Genomic DNA, 6,661 nt, shown 5'->3' on the forward strand with positions numbered 1-6,661 from the left:
TCTTTGGTCCTAGAGTCAGGATGTGTGTATGTACAGCCATATGCGCAACTACTAGTATAGTATGGGTGCAACTAGCAATATACAGTTGTACAGTATATGTATCAACAAACGAATATAAGATCGAAAGACAAATTCATAAGTTATCTTCTCAAGTACTGTCACTAGATTTAAAAAAAAAAATGACGAAAAACGGTTGTCATAAGTAGATGTTCCCATCATTAGCTCGTAGAAATATGTGCGGTCGTCAGTTTTGTAATTCATCGTTATCATCCACACATGTATACACACCTTGAATATGTTGAAGAGGAAAGGTAAAAACCAAATGTGCGGAATTCTTGCTTCGCAACTCCTGAAAAACTCCACATTATATTGTCAGATCGACTGTTTGAAGAGTATACTTTAAGTAAGAGATAAGTAAGGAAAGCATAAATACATGTACAGTATAGGCTAACTGTAGTAATAGATAAACTTTCCATCCAAATCAAACAAAGAATGAGAGTTTGCATAATATGTTGCAATGTATCTCGCAGTCTTCACGAAAACAGAGATATGCAAATAATATTGGCGAATTAGATAAGAAGGTGAGGGGGTCGTCAGACACGTCTCCCATCCCCGGTCTCCCATCGAGCCCGAGCGAGCAGAGCGAGCGAGGGGGGGGGGGGGGGGGGGAGGGTATGGAAGGGGGGGGGGTGTCCCCCCTCCCACGGTGAGATCTTTTTGCATTTTGATGTTGCAAATGGTGCAATTTGATGCATGTTTTTGCGTGTTTTAACGAGTTGAAACAGTCCCACTTGTTTAAGGTTGCAGTATATTTATAGTGTAGATTATTATTGCACAATTTGCCTATGATATATAATTATAAAATGGTATCACTTAAATAAACTTTTTGTATTAATTCTTACTCTGAATATCATCAACGCGACTGAGCCCGAGCGAGCGGAGCGAGCGAGGGGGACGGGGAGGGTGTTGTAGGGGGGTGTCCCCCCTCCCACGGTGACAACTTTTTGCATTTTGATGTTGCAAATGGTGCAATTTGATGCATGTTTTTGCTTGTTTTTGCGTGTTTTATTGACTTGAAACAGTCCCACTTGTTTGAGGTAGCAATACAATGTTTTCATGTCGATTATTATTGAACATTGTGGCTACTAAAATTGTATTAGTTAAATAAACGTCTTGTATTAATTCTTACAATGAATATCATGAACGCTTTCTGCTCAGCAATCAAACAGAAAAAGCATGCACACGAGGGTGTAGATAGGGGCATTTCCCCTCCCACACGAAGGTGATTTTGCATTTTCAGACCTTAAATTCAGCGATTTCGTGCAAATTTTTGGTGCAATACTTTTTCATCGAAGTGTTAAAATCATGGAATTTAGCTCTTATTCCGAATGTGCATCATCTGTGCGCATGTACAAAGTCTAGTGAGGAAGAGCTTAGGGGAAGGGGGATTCCCCCTCCCGCTCGGCGGAGCTTTTGCGTTTTAAGAATTGAAATAAAGCGATCTGGAGCACACTTTTTGTGGAAAATTCGGAAATTGTCATTCCCAAAAATGTATTAAGTCTAAAGTGGGTAACAAGCAATGGAAGGGTGGCAAGATACCTCTCCCATATTCAAGGGAGCCTTTTTTCAGTTTTGCTGAAGCTTTTTGAACTGAAATTCAACAATCTGGCGCACACTTTATTTGTTGGAATATCTGGAAATTTTTCAATCAGAAGAGAAGTGTAGCAAGCCTGTGGAAGGAGATTCTGTATAATTTTCTGATTGCAGTTAAACGTTTTGGTACACACATTTTGTGTCATATTTGGAAAACTGTTTATGTTCAAAGCGTAGCCACAGTCTACTTCTGTGCATGGGGGGGGGGGGGGGGGGAGGGAGGGGCGGGCGAGCAGGAAGAAGGCGTGGGCGAGTGTTACCTCCACCCTTCCCGTACGATGGAGCTTTTGCCTTTTTAAGGTTGAAATTGAGATATCTCCTATACGCATTATTTTGATGGCATATATTTGGGAAATCATTAAAAAAAAAAATTAATGTGGGGAGGGGGACTGAGGGAGGAAAGGGCCGATTAAAAGGGGAAGTTCCCCTTGTACATGAGGGAACTTTGAGTTTTCGGAATATAAGTGATAAGTCTTGTGCACTCAGAATTATTCATAATTTTTTGTAAATCTAAAAAGTGTACTAAGGCTAGGGAAAGAGGCACAGAGGGGGAGGGTTTGGGAGGGGGATACCCTTTGCCAAGCACGAGAGATTTTGCATAATTTGAATTGAAATTCAACTATCTGGTGCACACTTTGAGTGAAATATTCAAATAATTATGATCGTATTTGATGAAAGGTAGAAAAGGAGACCCGCTTCAAGTGCATGCATACAGTATACATGCATTTTTTTCCGCCCAATCGAGTCATGATGGGGCTACTTTTTGATGCCCTATTCGCTAAATTACATGTATTGGCAAAGGGACCTCTCATGTTTGTTGGTTTTGATATAGAATGAAACGGAAGTTTACCCGGCCGATGACTCAATTGGGCTATAGTGCAGCGGCATCCTCGCAAGCATTGTCACACACGCCATGCCAAGACCGCTTGGCGAGCATGGTGAATGTGTAAATCATACATGTATCGCACAGTGCTTAGGCTTTAAAAGAGATGGGGAGGTCAATGATTATAATTTATTTACCATGGAAGAAAAACAATACTTCATTGATTTATAGGCAAAACAATGCTTCATCTAGAGTGGTTTCTTCATATAGCCGGTAGTTTTCCACTTACCGCACATTCAGACATTGTAAATGAAAGACAAGCATCATGTATAACAGCATAGGGGCTAGAACTTTTAGCATGAGACTTCATGGTCTGTATCAATCTGTGTATCAATCTACACTTATCTATCTATCAGCGCATTTATGGCCACAATATCAATCGGAAATAGATTTGACAACTATCATCAGCTTTCAGCGCAGTTTTTTTTTCCTTTTTTTTAACAAAAAAAAAAATGAACAGAGGGCGCGCGCTCGGTGCGCCCCCCCCCCCCCCCCCCCTGGATCCACCACTGGATCACATTAACTTCGCCTGAGATCAGTCAATATTAACAGCGTCAAGTCCATCAGTGGTCTTAATACCTTCCTGGTATAATTCAATCCCAAACACGCTCTTATCTCCGCGATTATAAGCGAGAAAATAATTACAGCAGAATAAGTGCGTTTAATTGGTAAAATGGGGGGAGTGGTCATGCGTTGTACCTCCGGAGTGTTTACTCTGTGATTTTTTTTTCTCCTTAGGATAGGAATGGAAATCTACCTTGTAAGCAAATTATTTGAGGCACAAAGGGGGAGGGGGCAAAAAGGGGATGATGCCATTATGCATTATAAAACAGCTATATATGTCCTATCCTGATTAAGTACTAATTCGCCTTTCACTAAATATTGAAAATAGTGAACCCCGAATCGCCCCCACACAATAAATAAGCTTGTACTGCACACAAAAATACACATCCATGCATGAAGACCGCTCATGCTGCCAATGCTCTTTATCCGAGCTCTTGCGGCCATAGTGGTGGTCATTGCATGGTCAATGTATATGTAAAATTAATAACCCGAACTCTGCTATACTTTATATCACATTGCATTTTAAAAGTTTATACGCGTTTATCTTGATATTGTTTCCATGACAACACGATACATCATCCGTCCACACGGATTACTTCTAATTCTTGTTCAAACGGACGCTAAAGTCTTATTGCGACGGATCAGTTCTATCAGAATATGGGTTTTCCAACGAAAGGAAAAATGGCGCATAATTATGACTCTCAAGTACATTATGACTCCACTAACTCAAATAGCTCTTCATCTGTATCCACACAACAGCAAAGGACACCATTATGAGGAGCACTATAAAAATGTCGTATCAAATTTATTCTCAGAACACATGTCTGACTTTTAGATCGATCACAAAATTGCATACACTAAACATGTGACATGTTTACATATTAAACATCGCAATTTCTCAGTGTTTATATGAGACATGTTTACACATCATACATGGTAATTTCCACGTGTTTATATGAGACATGTTTACACATCATACATTCATACATGCTAATTTTTACGTGTTTAAATGAGACATTACTCATCATGCATGTTAATTCCCATGTAATTATTAATGTAAAGTGGATTGTTTCCACTTTTGCAAGGAATAAGATAAACGCATAACATTATATCGAATTTACCCAGTGATGTACCAAATCATCAGCACACTTACAACGCATAATACCAGGGAAGACCTGGGTTAGCTTTCACAAATTATAATTTTGGCTACAAGAGTCAAAGGCACTTCTCTGAATGTAAGTTATCAAAACATCAGTCAAAGCTTGGGCAATATCTGATGAATAAAAAGTTAAAATCCTTTAAAGGGGAAATCGAGTCCAATAAATAAGATAGTCTGATAAAAAAGAGTAAAATCTTACAAGTTTAACAGTAACAATTTGAATGAAATCGGATGGAAAATAAGGAAGTTAAATTTTTTTGAAGTTTTGCTAATTTCTGCAAAGCAGTTAAAAGTGGATATGAATATGCAAATGAGTGAGTTGACCATGTCATAACCTCACAATTTTCCATTGATCGTGTACAAAAAGAAATGATGAAATTCAATGTTTATGTTAATGAAATGTGAAACATTATGGTATTGTTGGTTGGATAACTTCAGTAAGTGATCAGTTAGATATATCAGGACTTGAGCCTCGGGAATAATTGCGTTTGGATGAAAAACTTTAAATTAAGTGGGGAATGACATGCCCACGTTTCCATAACCATTCAAGAACTGTTTCCTCAAAAATTAGCGAAACTTCAAAATGTCATAACTTCCTTATTTTACATCCGATTTCGATCAAAATTTTACCAATGAACTCTTAATATTTTACTCTTTCTTATCAGACTAACTTGTATTTGCACTGGATTTCCCCTTTAGATATTGCCATGTTTTGCTATACGACACCATACTGAGTTAAATGCAAGATACCTGGGAGTCACTGGCCTGTACAGGAAGACGTAAATGAAATTCTCTCCTATACAGACAGTAAAGTTTGTATATGCAGGAAATGGCACACAACTCATTTTGGAGAAAAAAAAATATTGCATTTAACAATTTTTTTTCAGTCACATGTAATTCTTGGCGTACTTTCAAGAATTGCCGTCTTTCTATTGTATTCAGAACTAATTCTTAGTATTGTAAAACAAACTAATAAACTTGTTGATTGTGAATTGCAACTCAACGCTTCGAAAGCTTGACATATATGTCACACCTCCAGGAACATAACTGCAGTCTGTGAACAAATCCAAGATTGCATCAATTATTGGCAAAGTGCTTGGGGTACCCGAAACAGATTAGGCTCACGGCAAATTATACCATGCACAACACTACGGTCGTATTGGTACTGATCAGGGAGTATAGATGATGCACTCCATCATAAAGAGACCAAAAAAAAAAAAAAAAATGTTTTCACTGTATTTAGCCTGTGGTGAACATCTGCACTCCCTGATCAGTAGGCCTACCAATAATGGAACTTAAATACATACATAATATTGTTCTATTCACTGCGACGATCACTGAAAGTACATATAGGCTAACAGTACTGTATGGATTTTTCACTTTTGCTGTTTTGAGAGAAATATTAAAATGTTAGTGGATTTCAAGGGGTGAGTGAGAAAAAACTTCTACAACTGTACCTTGCTAGAACCTTGGAGAAAAAAGTCAAACTCAATGGGTAAACATGAATAGTCTATTAGAGTCTAATCAGTCTCATCATACTCCACATAATCATGGTATGGAGGGCTACTTTCAATCTCGACACAGCAGAATTTTTGGTAAAGACAAGAGGATATGAACAAAGAAAAAATAATGCATTGCAACTGGAGGCGGGAGGGTATGCAAGGCTGTCATGAACACGCAATGTGATCAGCAAGACTCCTCCCTTGTCAATTTGTCAGTCAGTTGCAAGACTCCTCCCTATTCTCCATACATGTTGTACATGTACTACATTTCTAATACCTCTCTCCATGTGACCGATTTCAAGAATATCTCAGAAAGAAAATATTAACTACCGAATACTGCATTTCCTATCAGGTCTACAAGAAAATTGCAAAGAATTCCGAACAAATACAACTACTGGCCTCTTATTTGCGTCCAATATCTGCTGATTGTATAGGAAGCACCTGAGGGGAAAAAAATGAAATGGCAGATATTTTGATTTGATTTGTTTTGATTTCTATATTCCTTTTTGCATAAGAATATAACAGAAAGCCAATCGAACAAAGTTCTTGAGTAATATCTCAACAGTGAATTACAAGGACATTGGTTGATGAATAAAATGAAGTGAATAAAATTGTTTTTCTTAATAGTGCAAAACGATTTCGAGCAAGTGTCTTTACATATTAGATAAAATTACAATTTTACGTACCAGCTGTTAAAAAAAAGACAATTACACATACACGTGTATCTATGAGCAATGAGAATGAAGGTGACCATTATCGTAAGCACAGAGGACAATAGAATCGCTTTGTTTTGGATATCCCTGCCATTTCAAAACCAATTTTCATTAAATAAACATTGAATTCCTCTTGGAATTCAATAGGCCCCCTACCTTCATATTTCTTTAGAGGTTCGTCATTATG

This window comes from Diadema antillarum, unplaced genomic scaffold (genome assembly GCF_040938485.1).
Source record: "Diadema antillarum isolate AM-2024a unplaced genomic scaffold, OU_Dant_1.0 seq00001354_RagTag, whole genome shotgun sequence".
In the NCBI taxonomy this organism is placed as follows: Eukaryota; Metazoa; Echinodermata; class Echinoidea; order Diadematoida; family Diadematidae; genus Diadema; species Diadema antillarum.